General features: G+C 44.5%; 1 protein-coding gene across 8 annotated transcripts in view; it reads left to right on the top strand.

The window, feature by feature from the left end:
- The window catches only part of LINGO2 (leucine rich repeat and Ig domain containing 2), a 2,057,065-nt gene that overhangs the window by 1,917,235 nt on the left and 121,232 nt on the right, over window positions 1–18,598 (top strand). Inside the window, exons 1-2 of one of the 8 annotated variants that reach the window (XM_063914089.1) lie at window positions 11,030–11,133; window positions 11,639–11,678. The exons of the other annotated variants lie outside the window; for them this stretch is intronic. The gene's annotated coding sequence lies outside the window, so the exon portion shown is untranslated. Of the gene's footprint in view, window positions 1–11,029; window positions 11,134–11,638; window positions 11,679–18,598 lie in introns of those variants that run through there. 8 annotated transcript variants of the gene reach the window in all.

Consider the following 18,598-nt stretch of genomic DNA (forward strand, 5'->3'; position numbering starts at 1 on the left):
TCGCTGTAGGGGGTACACACTAGTGATGAGCGGGTTCGGTTCCTCGGAAACCGAACCCCCCCGAACTTTACCCATTTTACACGGGTCCGAGGCATACTCGTATTCTCCCGTATGGCTCGGTTAATCCGAGCACGCCCGAACGTCATCATCCCGCTGTCGGATTCTCGCGAGATTCGTATTCTATATAAGCAGCCACGCGTCGCCGCCATTTTCACTCATGCATTGGAAATGTTAGGGAGAGGACGTGGCTGGCGTCCTCTCCGTTTATTAATCTTGATGCAAATATTTGTGCTTATTGCTTAATTGTGGGGACTGGGGAGCAGCTGTATTATATAGGAGGAGTACAGTGCAGAGGTTTGCTGACAGTGACCACCAGTATACGTTGTCTGCCTGAAAAACACTCCATATCTGTGCTCAGTGTGCTGCATATATCTGTGCTCACACTGCTTAATTGTGGGGACTGGGGAGCAGCTTTATTATATAGGAGGAATACAGTGCAGAGTTTTGCTGACAGCCACCACCAGTATACGTTGTCTGCCTGAAAAACACTCCATATCTGTGCTCAGTGTGCTGCATATATCTGTGCTCACACTGCTTTATTGTGGGGACTGGGGACCAGCAGTATTATATAGGAGGAGTACAGTGCAGAGTTATGCTGACAGTGACCACCAGTATACGTTGTCTGCCTGAAAAACACTCCATATCTGTGCTCAGTGTGCTGCATATATCTGTGCTCACACTGCTTTATTGTGGGGACTGGGGACCACCAGTATATTATATAGGAGGAGTACAATGCAGAGTTTTGCTGACAGTGACCACCAGTATACGTTGTCTGCCTGAAAAACACTCCATATCTGTGCTCAGTGTGCTGCATATATCTGTGCTCACACTGCTTTATTGTGGGGACTGGGGACCAGCAGTATTATATAGGAGGAGTACAGTGCAGAGTTTTGCTGACAGTGACCACCAGTATACGTTGTCTGCCTGAAAAACACTCCATATCTGTGCTCAGTGTGCTGCATATATCTGTGCTCACACTGCTTTATTGTGGGGGCTGGGGACCACCAGTATATTATATAGGAGGAGTACAGTGCAGAGTTTTGCTGACAGTGACCACCAGTATACGTTGTCTGCCTGAAAAACACTCCATATCTGTGCTCAGTGTGCTGCATATATCTGTGCTCACACTGCTTTATTGTGGGGACTGGGGACCAGCAGTATTATATAGGAGGAGTACAGTGCAGAGTTTTGCTGACAGTGACCACCAGTATACGTTGTCTGCCTGAAAAACGCTCCATATCTGTGCTCAGTGTGCTGCATATATCTGTGCTCACACTGCTTTATTGTGGGGACTGGGGACCACCAGTATATTATATAGGAGGAGTACAGTGCAGAGTTTTGCTGACCAGTGACCACCAGTATACGTTGTCTGCCTGAAAAACACTCCATATCTGTGCTCAGTGTGCTGCATATATCTGTGCTCACACTGCTTTATTGTGGGGACTGGGGACCACCAGTATATTATATAGGAGGAGTACAGTGCAGAGTTTTGCTGACAGTGACCACCAGTATATGTTGTCTGCCTGAAAAACACTCTATATCTGTGCTCAGTGTGCTGCATATATCTGTGCTCACACTGCTTTATTGTGGGGACTGGGGACCAGCAGTATTATATAGGAGGAGTACAGTGCAGAGTTTTGCTGACAGTGACCACCAGTATACGTTGTCTGCCTTAAAAACACTCCATATCTGTGCTCAGTGTGCTGCATATATCTGTGCTCACACTGCTTTATTGTGGGGACTGGGGACCAGCAGTATTATATAGGAGGAGTACAGTGCAGAGTTATGCTGACAGTGACCACCAGTATACGTTGTCTGCCTGAAAAACACTCCATATCTGTGCTCAGTGTGCTGCATATATCTGTGCTCACACTGCTTTATTGTTGGGACTGGGGACCACCAGTATATTATATAGGAGGAGTACAATGCAGAGTTTTGCTGACAGTGACCACCAGTATACGTTGTCTGCCTGAAAAACACTCCATATCTGTGCTCAGTGTGCTGCATATATCTGTGCTCACACTGCTTTATTGTGGGGACTGGGGACCAGCAGTATTATATAGGAGGAGTACAGTGCAGAGTTTTGCTGACAGTGACCACCAGTATACGTTGTCTGCCTGAAAAACACTCCATATCTGTGCTCAGTGTGCTGCATATATTTGTGCTCACACTGCTTTATTGTGGGGGCTGGGGACCACCAGTATATTATATAGGAGGAGTACAGTGCAGAGTTTTGCTGACAGTGACCACCAGTATACGTTGTCTGCCTGAAAAACACTCCATATCTGTGCTCAGTGTGCTGCATATATCTGTGCTCACACTGCTTTATTGTGGGGACTGGGGACCAGCAGTATTATATAGGAGGAGTACAGTGCAGAGTTTTGCTGACAGTGACCACCAGTATACGTTGTCTGCCTGAAAAACACTCCATATCTGTGCACAGTGTGCTGCATATATCTGTGCTCACACTGCTTTATTGTGGGGACTGGGGACCACCAGTATATTATATAGGAGGAGTACAGTGCAGAGTTTTGCTGACCAGTGACCACCAGTATACGTTGTCTGCCTGAAAAACACTCCATATCTGTGCTCAGTGTGCTGCATATATCTGTGCTCACACTGCTTTATTGTGGGGACTGGGGACCACCAGTATATTATATAGGAGGAGTACAGTGCAGAGTTTTGCTGACAGTGACCACCAGTATACGTTGTCTGCCTGAAAAACACTCTATATCTGTGCTCAGTGTGCTGCATATATCTGTGCTCACACTGCTTTATTGTGGGGACTGGGGACCAGCAGTATTATATAGGAGGAGTACAGTGCAGAGTTTTGCTGACAGTGACCACCAGTATACGTTGTCTGCCTTAAAAACACTCCATATCTGTGCTCAGTGTGCTGCATATATCTGTGCTCACACTGCTTTATTGTGGGGACTGGGGACCAGCAGTATTATATAGGAGGAGTACAGTGCAGAGTTTTGCTGACAGTGACCACCAGTATACGTTGTCTACCTGAAAAACACTCCATATCTGTGCACAGTGTGCTGCATATATCTGTGCTCACACTGCTTTATTGTGGGGACTGGGGACCACCAGTATATTACATAGGAGGAGTACAGTGCAGAGTTTTGCTGACAGTGACCACCAGTATACGTTGTCTGCCTGAAAAACACTCCATATCTGTGCTCAGTGTGCTGCATATATCTGTGCTCACACTGCTTTATTGTGGGGACTGGGGACCACCAGTATATTATATAGGAGGAGTACAGGGCAGAGTTTTGCTGACCAGTGACCACCAGTATACGTTTTCTGCCTGAAAAATACTCCATATCTGTGCTCAGTGTGCTGCATATATCTGTGCTCACACTGCTTTATTGTGGGGACTGGGGACCAGCAGTATTATATAGGAGGAGTACAGTGCAGAGTTTTGCTGACAGTGACCACCAGTATACGTTGTCTGCCTTAAAAACACTCCATATCTGTGCTCAGTGTGCTGCATACATCTGTGCTCACACTGCTTTATTGTGGGGACTGGGGACCAGCAGTATTATATAGGAGGAGTACAGTGCAGAGTTTTGCTGACAGTGACCACCAGTATACGTTGTCTACCTGAAAAACACTCCATATCTGTGCACAGTGTGCTGCATATATCTGTGCTCACACTGCTTTATTGTGGGGACTGGGGACCACCAGTATATTACATAGGAGGAGTACAGTGCAGAGTTTTGCTGACAGTGACCACCAGTATACGTTGTCTGCCTGAAAAACACTCCATATCTGTGCTCAGTGTGCTGCATATATCTGTGCTCACACTGCTTTATTGTGGGGACTGGGGACCACCAGTATATTATATAGGAGGAGTACAGGGCAGAGTTTTGCTGACCAGTGACCACCAGTATACGTTTTCTGCCTGAAAAATACTCCATATCTGTGCTCAGTGTGCTGCATATATCTGTGCTCACACTGCTTTATTGTGGGGACTGGGGACCAGCAGTATTATATAGGAGGAGTACAGTGCAGAGTTTTGCTGACAGTGACCACCAGTATACGTTGTCTGCCTGAAAAACACTCCATATCTGTGCTCAGAGTGCTGCATACATCTGTGCTCACACTGCTTTATTGTGGGGACTGGGGACCACCAGTATATTATATAGGAGGAGTACAGTGCAGAGTTTTGCTGACCAGTGACCACCAGTATACGTTGTCTGCCTGAAAAACACTCCATATCTGTGCTCAGTGTGCTGCATATATCTGTGCTCACACTGCTTTATTGTGGGGACTGGGGACCACCAGTATATTATATAGGAGGAGTACAGTGCAGAGTTTTGCTGACAGTGACCACCAGTATACGTTGTCTGCCTGAAAAACACTCTATATCTGTGCTCAGTGTGCTGCATATATCTGTGCTCACACTGCTTTATTGTGGGGACTGGGGAACAGCAGTATTATATAGAAGGGGTACAGTGCAGAGTTTTGCTGACAGTTACCACCAGTATACGTTGTCTGCCTGAAAAACACTCCATATCTGTGCTCAGTGTGCTGCATATATCTGTGCTCACACTGCTTTATTGTGGGGACTGGGGACCACCAGTATATTATATAGGAGGAGTACAGTGCAGAGTTTTGCTGACAGTGACCACGAGTATACGTTGTCTGCCTGAAAAACACTCCATATCTGTGCTCAGTGTGCTGCATATATCTGTGCTCACACTGCTTTATTGTGGGGACTGGGTACCACCAGTATATTATATAGGAGGAGTACAGTGCAGAGTTTTGCTGACCAGTGACCACCAGTATACGTTTTCTGCCTGAAAAACACTCCATATCTGTGCTCAGTGTGCTGCATATATCTGTGCTCACACTGCTTTATTGTGGGGACTGGGGACCAGCAGTATTATATACGAGGAGTACAGTGCAGAGTTTTGCTGACAGTGACCACCAGTATATATAGCAGTATGGTACGGAAGGCCACTGCTCTACCTACCTCTGTGTCGTCAAGTATACTATCCATCTAAATTCTATACCTGTGGTGCATTTTAGTTTTGCAGTTTGCTGACAGTGACCACCAGTATATATAGCAGTACGGTACAGAAGGCCACTGCTCTACCTACCTCTGTGTTGTCAAGTATACTATCCATCTAGATTCTATACCTGTGGTGCATTTTAGTTTTGCAGTTTGCTGATAGTGACCACCAGTATATATAGCAGTACGGTACGGAAGGCCACTGCTCTACCTACCTCTGTGTCGTCAAGTATACTATCCATCTAGATTCTATACCTGTGGTGCATTTTAGTTTTGCAGTTTGCTGACAGTGACCACCAGTATATATAGCAGTACGGTACGGAAGGCCACTGCTCTACCTACCTCTGTGTCGTCAAGTATACTATCCATCTAGATTCTATACCTGTGGTGCATTTTAGTTTTGCAGTTTGCTGACAGTGACCATTAGTATATATAGCAGTACGGTACGGAAGGCCACTGCTCTACCTACCTCTGTGTCGTCAAGTATGCTATCCATCCATACCTGTGGTGCATTTCAGTTGTGCGCAGTATATATAGTAGTAGGCCATTGCTATTGATACTGGCATATAATTCCACACATTAAAAAATGGAGAACAAAAATGTGGAGGTTAAAATAGGGAAAGATCAAGATCCACTTCCACCTCGTGCTGAAGCTGCTGCCACTAGTCATGGCCGAGACGATGAAATGCCATCAACGTTGTCTGCCAAGGCCGATGCCCAATGTCATAGTAGAGAGCATGTAAAATCCAAAAAACAAAAGTTCTGTAAAATGACCCAAAAATCAAAATTGAAAGCGTCTGATGAGAAGCGTAAACTTGCCAATATGCCATTTACGACACGGAGTGGCAAGGAACGGCTGAGGCCCTGGCCTATGTTCATGGCTAGTGGTTCAGATTCACATGAGGATGGAAGCACTAATCCTCTCGCTAGAAAACTGCAGAGCCACTCCTAGATGGGCCAGGTGTTTGTTTGTGTCGGCCACTTGTGTCGCTTAGCTTAGTCACACAGCGACCTTGGTGCACCTCTTTTTTTCTTTGCATCATGTGCTGTTTGGGGACTATTTTTTCGAAGTGCCATCCTGCCTGACACTGCAATGCCACTCCTAGATGAGCCATGTGTTTGTGTCGGCCACTTGTGTTGCTTAGCTTAGTCACACAGCGACCTTGGTGCACCTCTTTTTTTCTTTGCATCATGTGCTGTTTGGGGGCAATTTTTTGAAGTGCCATCCTGCCTGACACTGCAGTGCCACTCCTAGATGGGCCAGGTGTTTGTGTCGGTTGTGTCGGCCACTTGTGTCGCTTAGCTTAGTCACACAGCGACCTTGGTGCGCCTCTTTTTTTCTTTGCATCATGTGCTGTTTGGGGACAATTTTTTTGAAGTGCCATCCTGCCTGACACTGCAGTGCCACTCCTAGATGGGCCAGGTGTTTGTGTCGGCCACTTGTGTCGCTTTCCTTAGTCACACAGCGACCTTGGTGCGCCTCTTTTTTTCTTTGCATCATGTGCTGTTTAGGGACAATTTTTTTGAAGTGCCATCCTGCCTGACACTGCAGTGCCACTCCTAGATGGGCCAGGTGTTTGTGTCGGCCACTTGTGTCGCTTAGCTTAGCCATCCAGCGACCTCGGTGCAAATTTTAGGACTAAAAATAATATTGTGAGGTGTGAGGTGTTCAGAATAGACTGAAAATGAGTGTAAATTATGGTTATTGAGGTTAATAATACTATGGGATCAAAATGACCCCCAAATTCTATGATTTAAGCTGTTTTTGAGGGTTTTTTGTAAAAAAAACACCCGAATCCAAAACACACCCGAATCCGACAAAAAAATTTTTCAGGGAGGTTTTGCCAAAACGCGTCCGAATCCAAAACACGGCCGCGGAACCGAATCCAAAACCAAAACACAAAACCCGAAAAATTTCCGGTGCACATCACTAGTACACATGGAGCGATAATGCTGAAATTCTAAGCACTAAGACTAGATTTGTTTAGAATATCGCTCCGTGAGTACCCCCCTTAACTCTCTATGCACATGTTATACCTGCCCCCCCTGCAGTGCACATGGTTTTGCCTATTAGCTAACAAATTTGCTGCTGCGATCAGATCTGAATTACCCCATTGAGGTGCTGTTTTGCACTACAGGGGAGTAATCATTAACGGCATAGTACCGATTTACAGTTAAGGGGGTGGAATTAGTAGCACAATGGATCAAAGTATCAAATGTAATTTTCTTGCCCCAGGAAAAGCAACAGAGATCGTTATCTGCGTTATAAAAAGATCAATAACAGGTAGTCCCAGGTAGTCCCTTTAATAGCTTTTTACCATGCTTTTCTATTGAACGCAATATGTACTCTGTCTTAAAATAAACATGTTAGTTGCACATATTGCAATATATTTTAATCTACTAACTCATGCCAAAGTCACCATCTAGCTATAATGTCACGAAATATAAACATTAATTGAATCTAAATTTTAACATGTTCTTTGCTATTCTTTTGTAAGTCTTGTCTCACACATTTTTTAATGGCAAGTAACCCCGTAAGATAGCAACCATTCTACACTTTGGGTGGGCTAATTGGTTGGCCGGGGCTATATCCATGTTAAGTGCAGGCTGAATTTAACACAGATTTCTGTTGAAGACAGAAGGAGGCTTGAACTGATATGTGAGGTAAGTGCCCTTATTGCGGGTGCCGCAAACACGTTAATCCAGAGCTCCAGGTACTTATCCAAGAACCTATTGTCTAATGCGCATTAGACGCCATTTTACCATGTGAGGAAAAGACATTGGCCCTCATTCCGAGTTGTTCGCTCGGAGATTTTCATCGCATCGCAGTGAGAATTCTCTTAGTGCGCATGCGCAATGTTCGCACTGCGACTGCGCCAAGTAACTTTACTATGAAGAAAGTAAGTTTACTCACGGCTTTTTCATCGCTCCGACGTTCGCATTGTGATTGACAGGAAATGGGTGTTACTGGGCGGATGCACGGCGTTTTAGGGGCGTGTGGCTGGAAACGCTACCGTTTCCGGAGAAAACGCAGGAGTGGCCGGGGAAACGGTGGGTGTGCCTGGGCGAACGCTGGGTGTGTTTATGACGTCAGCCAGGACCGAAAAGCACTGAACTGATCGCACAGGCAGAGTAAGTCTGAAGCTACTCAAAAACTGCTAACTCGTTTGTAATCGCAAAATTGCGCATACATCGGTCGCACATTTAAGAAGCTAAGATTCACTCCCAGTAGGCGGCGGCTTAGCGTGTGTAACTCTGCTACATTCGCCTTGCGAGCGATCAACTCGGAATGAGGGCCCTTGTTATTGAATCTTTTACACCAAAAGCTACAACTCACACAGTAAATTAATGGGGCATATTGAATCCAGCCACTAGGGAATCACCATCTGTCAGGGAGTGTAGTTAAGATAAGGGTTTGCTCATAAAACCCAATTTTTTTTACAACAATAAATTGCAACGTATTATTTATTCATTTACTAATTTATTTATTTATTTATTTTTATAGCACCAGCATATTACGTTGCGCTTTACAATTGGGATCAATGACTGTATTTAAAACAGAAAAGGTTATAAACCGATAGATCAGATGCTGAGGTTCCTGCTCTCTCTTTCTCTTTCACACACACACACACACTCACACATGCACTCACATACGCACTCACATACAGATGTGTCCTCCCTCATCCTTGCAGCAATCTGTTCACGCATGTGAATGGATCGCGGCAGTGGCTATTCGCACCTGGTCGTGACTAGTTACGGGTGCGTATGCACCAATGCATACCTAATGGAAGTGGATGTGTATGCATGTACCCGTGCACAGTCACAGGCACACAAGTTGTAGAAACTGACGCGTGATTGCCACGGCTTGCTGCAAGAATGAGAAAGGATCTGTATTACAAGAGGATCCTACAACAAAACCACTAATTTTTGGGGGGCACCCACAAATATTAAGGATCCTTGAATGCAACAAGGAGAGATCACAGCAGATACCTCTCATATCTGCCATGGTCACTTCATTTTGAACCTCAATAGCAGCCTCTGTAGGTTTCTACGGGGGCTTCCAAACTGTTGGACTTACCAGGCTCCAGAATGTGAAGCATCTGAAGTTGGTGTTAGCCCATAGTAGCCTATGGGCTACTTTATTGCCAATTTTACCATAAAGGATTCTGGAGGATCCCTATCCAGTACTGTCTGCTTGCATATTTGCCATACCACACCCGGAGTCCAAAGTAAGACGTTATGATTCCTTCTTGCAGTGAATTGCACTGCTCTAAGACAACTGTGAGAAATAAGACTGCGACTCTCTGTTCAAAGTTATTTTCTTAATATCGCACTACAAGAAAAAAGTTTTGATGCCCATACGGCACAGCTTTTTTATCTTTAGGGGGTTAATTCAGATCTGATTGCTAGAGTGCGTTTTTTGCAGCACTGCGATCAGGTAGTCGTCGCCTACAGGGGAAGGGGCAAAGTGCTGTGCAAGTGTGCCATCACATTTGTAGCTGAACTGCACAAACATCAGTTTATGCAGTCTCTGCTCAGCACAGGACTTACTCTTCCTCTGTGCTGTAATCCTGGTGATCGGGGCCGGAGCTGACATCAGACACCCTCCCTGAAAATGGCTGAGCCCGTCTGCGTTTTTTCCGGACACTCCTGTAAAACGGTCAGTTGCCACACACGAATGACCTCTTCCTGTCAGTCACCTTGCAAACGCCCGTGAATTCAAAATTTTCGCCCCATCCCGTCGCTAGGCACCGATGCCCAGTGCAGCCGTCCGGCGAAAACGCACAGCAGCGATCAGGTCTGCATTACCCCTTAAGTTACTGGTTGTCCAAGAGTAATATTCTTACTGAGAGCAAAATTTTTCAACATCATGATTTTTTTCACATTAATGGCATATTGTGTATTTTACCTTCATGTATGTGTCATTTGCCCTTGCTCTCTTGAACAAACCACTGAAAAAGTCAGGTCTAATGAGGTGAGTTTCTGTGCTGCTACAATGCTTCGATATACACAAAGCTGTACGTATAAGCACTTGTGGCTCTTGTAATCATTTTTTCTTCATTCTGTATATCCAGTTTAATTGAAACTGATGTATCATCCACATACAGTACATAAAAAAGCAGCTAATAAGTGAAGGCCATTGAACAAACATTTTAAATCCTTCTTCACAATGGAATATGTTAGTTATGTCATCTGGCAAAATATTCTTGTGTGGACAAGGAAAGTTACCCTCGAGGACTCCTCAGTGTGACCAGGCAAGGTTAATGGATTTTATTAAGGATGGCAGCACTATATAATGAAGGTTCTATTAGTAAACACCATTCATTTTTGATATAATGAAATGCACATCTATTGTTTAAAGCTCACGATATGGTGCCTGCTAACACTACAGACACAAACTGTGCTACGCTTCCATAAACTTATCTGCTGGCATTCACAGTCTGTCTTTGCATAATTGCATACAAATAACTAATGCCATTACTGTATGTATGTAGGATCTGGCCAGCTTAAGCATTTGTTGCAAATAACAACATATGTAGATCATGCATTAGTTCCTTTTTTCCCCGATATACTATAATACTATATAGTATATACAGATAATTCCAAACTCCTATCTAGTGCTTTTTATCTAGTGCTTTGGAATTACAATACTTAGTTCCACTTTCCAATTAAGAAAAAAAGTAGAAATTGCATGTACCTACAGTACTGTATAATTAAACAGAGACTTGTACCTGACCCTCCAGCAACTCCAGAGAGGAAAGAGGAGAATATTGAAGCAGTTAGAAAATGAGAGTCACATTTGTGTTTGTGGATCCAGGTGTAGAGCATTCTAATCCAGCAACAGATGGTGACACTGCACTTTGGAATCAATGGGCTGAGTGCTCAGGTGAAACTCACAGGTGATGTTTAGCCGGGAAGGAACCACAGCAGATTGAGAACAGACACAAGCACAAGATGTACAGTGTAGTTTATTGCAGACTGGTAACTTTTATGCACTAGAGGAATCAATCGTCCATGAAGTCAGTGCAGAGCTGTGGGACTAGAAACAGGTATATTGTAGTTTGATTAACAAAAGCCCAGTTGAATGGAATTCAGGCGTCAGATGTAGAGAAGCTTCCTAGACAAGGATTCAGCACTGCAGAAATAAAGGAATTGAAGTCTTCTATAGACAGTAGCCATGAACCAATGTAGCTAGCTGCAAGCTAGAGCTTACTAGTCAGGTTGAGACTTAGGGCTAGATGTGTCATCCCTTGGAGAGTGTTAAAATTGTAGATAGAAAAAGTACCAGCCAATCAGCTCCTAACTGCCATGTTACAGGCAGTTAGGCTGGTTGGTTGGTACTTTTCTCTCTCAATTTTATCACTTTCCAAGCTTGAATCATCTAACCCTTATACCTCTGGTGTTGGACTGGTGGCCAGGGAGGCCTTACATAGGAATTGCAGGTAACTGATAGGTTGATGATGTCAGCAGAGGTAAGAAGTACTCTAACTGGAGGAATGCAGTCAGCTGACATGCTTCAAAATGGTGATATCCATGCATCTGTTTCTTAAACAGGGATAAGCAGGAATCCTGGCCTGCAAGACAAGTGGCAGAGGTAAGTCAGAAGTCAAGTTACTAAGAACATGAGAGAAGTCAGAATCATGACAGTGAGGCTTACAGTAGATTTTAAAAACAAAATGTAAAAAAAATAATTCTGTGCAGAGCCAGTGTTGATACAAAGGTATATTCAAAGTATGATACTAAAAAAATCAGACTAAGGTAAATTAAATTAATATTCGAAATTCAATATCTGGAGCAAATTGACATACACACAAATGTGTCCTCATACACCTAGCTTCAATATGCCATATGGTGCAAGACACCCGGTGTGACTGATTAACTGCTTGTTTTCTACATTAAACACCACTCTAGGTGTACTGCAGATTATAGGCTGTCACTTTATCCTAAGTTAACCGATGAGTGTATCAGTAAAATAAGGCAAGAAATACTGTAGATATAAAGTAGATGATACCCATCACAGCTGGACTGGGCAGAAGAATGAATGACGTTTTCAGGATATTTTTGCTTGAGAAGTGGGGAAGGTGAAAATAAAATTCTATATATTGTAGACAAGGCAAACATTAGGTTTGGCAAGATGGTTTACAAGAGTCAAATATATCAACTACATAGTTATATATGCTAATAAACTTCCAAACAAAATACATGAATAATATTTGAAGAATGTAATCTTACACTAGGTATAACTTATGTAATACTTGTAATAGAACAGTCATTTATCATCCGCAATATTTTGTGACTGCAACGTGTGGACAAGCGTGTGTAAAGCAGAGTTTTAAGGACATACTGTAGGAAACTCTAGGATCAGAATCTAGAGCAGGATAAGCCTTAGAGAACTTTAATTATGGTCTGTGCCAACAAGGGACACCCACATTTTACAAACATTTAAAAAATGTAACAAAGCTTATTTTCCTATTAAACGTAATAGAAATTACATTTAAAAACTCTATATTGCTATTTAAATGACAACTCATTACCAATACCATTCAAAATATTATAGGCTAGTGCTACACTGTCATACATATTGGTTATGCCATGAAACACTGCTTTTAATGGTGACAAGTGCTGTTTAATATTTTTAGCAATGTACTGTAGTATCATCGAGATTCCAATGACTTAAGAGGATAGCCACATACCTTATACTGTAAGCAGGTGCTTCATACTTAATGCCTTTATTAGTGATATTCTCCTTCTGTCTTGCCAACTGTAGTCCTTAGAGCTACCAAGTGTTAAACCAGATCTTGGTTAAATCTAACACCATGCTTTCTACATTTTCTATATCATTTATTTTTGAGACATGAATTACAATATTTCTATTAGAGATGAGCGGGTTCGGTTTCTTTGAATCCGAACCCGCACGAACTTCACTTTTTTTTTCACGGGTCCGAGCGACTCGGATCTTCCCGCCTTGCTCGGTTAACCCGAGCGCGCCCGAACGTCATCATGACGCTGTCGGATTCTCGCGAGACTCGGATTCTATATAAGGAGCCGCGCGTCGCCGCCATTTTCACACGTGCATTGAGATTGATAGGGAGAGGACGTGGCTGGCGTCCTCTCCATTTAGATTAGATTTAGAAGAGAGAGAGAGAGAGAGATTGCTGTGATACTGTAGATTAGAAGAGAGTGCAGAGTGCAGACAGAGTTTAGTGACTGACGACCACAGTGACCAGTGACCACCAGAGACAGTGCAGTTGTTTGTTTTATTTAATATATCCGTTCTCTGCCTGAAAAAAACGATACACAGTCACACAGTGACTCAGTCTGTGTGCACTGCTCAGCCCAGTGTGCTGCACATCAATGTATTGTATATAAAGCTTATAATTGTGGGAGAGACTGGGGAGCACTGCAGGTTGTTATAGCAGGAGCCAGGAGTACATGATAAATAATATTATATTAAAATTAAACAGTGCACACTTTTGCTGCAGGAGTGCCACTGCCAGTGTGACTAGTGGTGACCAGTGCCTGACCACCAGTATATTAGTAGTATTGTATACTATCTCTTTATCAACCAGTCTATATTAGCAGCAGACACAGTACAGTGCGGTAGTTCACGGCTGTGGCTACCTCTGTGTCGGCACTCGGCAGGCAGTCCGTCCATCCATAATTGTATTATAATATATACCACCTAACCGTGGTTTTTTTTTCGTTCTTTATACCGTCGTCATACTAGTTGTTACGAGTATACTACTATCTCTTTATCAACCAGTGTACAGTGCGGTAGTTCACGGCTGTGGCTACCTCTGTGTCGGAACTCGGCAGGCAGTCCGTCCATCCATAATTGTATTATAATATATACCACCTAACCGTGTTTTTTTTTTCGTTCTTTATACCGTCGTCATACTAGTTGTTACGAGTATACTACTATCTCTTTATCAACCAGTGTACAGTGCGGTAGTTCACGGCTGTGGCTACCTCTGTGTCGGCACTCGGCAGGCAGTCCGTCCAACCATAATTGTATTATATACCACCTAACCGTGGTTTTTTTTTCATTCTTTATACCGTCGTCATACTAGTTGTTACGAGTATACTACTATCTCTTTATCAACCAGTGTACAGTGCGGTAGTTCACGGCTGTGGCTACCTCTGTGTCGGCACTCGGCAGGCAGTCCGTCCAACCATAATTGTATTATATACCACCTAACCGTGGTTTTTTTTTCATTCTTTATACCGTCGTCATACTAGTTGTTACGAGTATACTACTATCTCTTTATCAACCAGTGTACAGTGCGGTAGTTCACGGCTGTGGCTACCTCTGTGTCGGCACTCGGCAGCCCGTCCATAATTGTATATACCAGTGACCTAACCGTGTTTTTTTTTTCTTTCTTTATACATACATACTAGTTACGAGTATACTATCTCTTTATCAACCAGTCTATATATTAGCAGCAGACACAGTACAGTGCGGTAGTTCACGGCTGTGGCTACCTCTGTGTCGGCACTCGGCAGCCCGTCCATAATTGTATATACCACCTAACCGTGGTTTTTTTTTCTTTCTTTATACATACATACTAGTTACGAGTATACTATCTCTTTATCAACCAGTCTATATATTAGCAGCAGACACAGTACAGTGCGGTAGTTCACGGCTGTGGCTACCTCTGTGTCGGCACTCGGCAGCCCGTCCATAATTGTATATACCAGTGACCTAACCGTGGTTTTTTTTTCTTTCTTTATACATACATACTAGTTACGAGTATACTATCTCTTTATCAACCAGTCTATATATTAGCAGCAGACACAGTACAGTGCGGTAGTTCACGGCTGTGGCTACCTCTGTGTCGGCACTCCGCAGCCCGTCCATAATTGTATATACCAGTGACCTAACCGTGGTTTTTTTTTCTTTCTTTATACATACATACTAGTTACGAGTATACTATCTCTTTATCAACCAGTCTATATATTAGCAGCAGACACAGTACAGTGCGGTAGTTCACGGCTGTGGCTACCTCTGTGTCGGCACTCGGCAGCCCGTCCATAATTGTATATACCAGTGACCTAACCATGGTTTTTTTTTCTTTCTTTATACATACATACTAGTTACGAGTATACTATCTCTTTATCAACCAGTCTATATATTAGCAGCAGACACAGTACAGTGCGGTAGTTCACGGCTGTGGCTACCTCTGTGTCGGCACTCGGCAGCCCGTCCATAATTGTATATACCACCTAACCGTGGTTTTTTTTTCTTTCGTTATACATACATACATACTAGTTACGAGTATACTATCTCTTTATCAACCAGTCTATATATTAGCAGCAGACACAGTACAGTGCGGTAGTTCACGGCTGTGGCTACCTCTGTGTCGGCACTCGGCAGCCCGTCCATAATTGTATATACCAGTGACCTAACCGTGGTTTTTTTTTCTTTCTTTATACATACATACTAGTTACGAGTATACTATCTCTTTATCAACCAGTCTATATATTAGCAACAGACACAGTACAGTGCGGTAGTTCACGGCTGTGGCTACCTCTGTGTCGGCACTCGGCAGCCCGTCCATAATTGTATACTAGTATCCAATCCATCCATCTGCATTGTTTACCTGAGGTGCCTTTTAGTTGTGCCTATTAAAATATGGAGAACAAAAATGTTGAGGTTCCAAAATTAGGGAAAGATCAAGATCCACTTCCACCTCGTGCTGAAGCTGCTGCCACTAGTCATGGCCGAGACGATGAAATGCCAGCAACGTCGTCTGCCAAGGCCGATGCCCAATGGCATAGTACAGAGCATGTCAAAACCAAAACACCAAATATCAGTAAAAAAAGGACTCCAAAACCTAAAATAAAATTGTCGGAGGAGAAGCGTAAACTTGCCAATATGCCATTTACCACACGGAGTGGCAAGGAACGGCTGAGGCCCTGGCCTATGTTCATGGCTAGTGGTTCAGCTTCACATGAGGATGGAAGCACTCAGCCTCTCGCTAGAAAACTGAAAAGACTCAAGCTGGCAAAAGCACCGCAAAGAACTGTGCGTTCTTTGAAATCCCAAATCCACAAGGAGAGTCCAATTGTGTCGGTTGCGATGCCTGACCTTCCCAACACTGGACGTGAAGAGCATGCGCCTTCCACCATTTGCACGCCCCCTGCAAGTGCTGGAAGGAGCACCCGCAGTCCAGTTCCTGATAGTCAGATTGAAGATGTCAGTGTTGAAGTACACCAGGATGAGGAGGATATGGGTGTTGCTGGCGCTGGGGAGGAAATTGACCAGGAGGATTCTGATGGTGAGGTGGTTTGTTTAAGTCAGGCACCCGGGGAGACACCTGTTGTCCGTGGGAGGAATATGGCCGTTGACATGCCAGGTGAAAATACCAAAAAAATCAGCTCTTCGGTGTGGAGGTATTTCACCAGAAATGCGGACAACAGGTGTCAAGCCGTGTGTTCCCTTTGTCAAGCTGTAATAAGTAGGGGTAAGGACGTTAACCACCTCGGAACATCCTCCCTTATACGTCACCTGCAGCGCATTCATAATAAGTCAGTGACAAGTTCAAAAACTTTGGGTGACAGCGGAAGCAGTCCACTGACCAGTAAATCCCTTCCTCTTGTAACCAAGCTCACGCAAACCACCCCACCAACTCCCTCAGTGTCAATTTCCTCCTTCCCCAGGAATGCCAATAGTCCTGCAGGCCATGTCACTGGCAAGTCTGACGAGTCCTCTCCTGCCTGGGATTCCTCCGATGCATCCTTGCGTGTAACGCCTACTGCTGCTGGCGCTGCTGTTGTTGCCGCTGGGAGTCGATGGTCATCCCAGAGGGGAAGTCGTAAGCCCACTTGTACTACTTCCAGTAAGCAATTGACTGTTCAACAGTCCTTTGCGAGGAAGATGAAATATCACAGCAGTCATCCTACTGCAAAGCGGATAACTGAGTCCTTGACAACTATGTTGGTGTTAGACGTGCGTCCGGTATCCGCCGTTAGTTCACAGGGAACTAGACAATTTATTGAGGCAGTGTGCCCCCGTTACCAAATACCATCTAGGTTCCACTTCTCTAGGCAGGCGATACCGAGAATGTACACGGACGTCAGAAAAAGACTCACCAGTCTCCTAAAAAATGCAGTTGTACCCAATGTCCACTTAACCACGGACATGTGGACAAGTGGAGCAGGGCAGGGTCAGGACTATATGACTGTGACAGCCCACTGGGTAGATGTATGGACTCCCGCCGCAAGAACAGCAGCGGCGGCACCAGTAGCAGCATCTCGCAAACGCCAACTCTTTCCTAGGCAGGCTACGCTTTGTATCACCGCTTTCCAGAATACGCACACAGCTGAAAACCTCTTACGGCAACTGAGGAAGATCATCGCGGAATGGCTTACCCCAATTGGACTCTCCTGTGGATTTGTGGCATCGGACAACGCCAGCAATATTGTGTGTGCATTAAATATGGGCAAATTCCAGCACGTCCCATGTTTTGCACATACCTTGAATTTGGTGGTGCAGAATTTTTTTAAAAACGACAGGGGCGTGCAAGAGATGCTGTCGGTGGCCAGAAAAATTGCGGGACACTTTCGGCGTACAGGCACCACGTACAGAAGACTGGAGCACCACCAAAAACTACTGAACCTGCCCTGCCATCATCTGAAGCAAGAAGTTGTAACGAGGTGGAATTCAACCCTCTATATGCTTCAGAGGTTGGAGGAGCAGCAAAAGGCCATTCAAGCCTATACAATTGAGCACGATATAGGAGATGGAATGCACCTGTCTCAAGTGCAGTGGAGAATGATTTCAACGTTGTGCAAGGTTCTGATGCCCTTTGAACTTGCCACACGTGAAGTCAGTTCAGACACTGCCAGCCTGAGTCAGGTCATTCCCCTCATCAGGCTTTTGCAGAAGAAGCTGGAGGCATTGAAGAAGGAGCTAAAAGGGAGCGATTCCGCTAGGCATGTGGGACTTGTGGATGCAGCCCTTAATTCGCTTAACAAGGATTCACGGGTGGTCAATCTGTTGAAATCAGAGCACTACATTTTGGCCACCGTGCTCGATCCTAGATTTAAAGCCTACCTTGGATCTCTCTTTCCGAAAGACACAGGTCTGCTGGGGTTGAAAGACCTGCTGGTGACAAAATTGTCAAGTCAAGCGGAACGCGACCTGTCAACATCTCCTCCTTCACATTCTCCCGCAACTGGGGGTGCGAGGAAAAGGCTCAGAATTCCGAGCCCACCCGCTGGCGGTGATGCAGGGCAGTCTGGAGCGACTGCTGATGCTGACATCTGGTCCGGACTGAAGGACCTGACAACGATTACGGACATGTCGTCTACTGTCACTGCATATGATTCTCTCAACATTGATAGAATGGTGGAGGATTATATGAGTGACCGCATCCAAGTAGGCACGTCACACAGTCCGTACTTATACTGGCAGGAAAAAGAGGCAATTTGGAGGCCCTTGCACAAACTGGCTTTATTCTACCTAAGTTGCCCTCCCACAAGTGTGTACTCCGAAAGAGTGTTTAGTGCCGC

Source organism: Pseudophryne corroboree, chromosome 1 (assembly GCF_028390025.1).
Source record: "Pseudophryne corroboree isolate aPseCor3 chromosome 1, aPseCor3.hap2, whole genome shotgun sequence".
In the NCBI taxonomy this organism is placed as follows: domain Eukaryota; kingdom Metazoa; phylum Chordata; class Amphibia; order Anura; family Myobatrachidae; genus Pseudophryne; species Pseudophryne corroboree.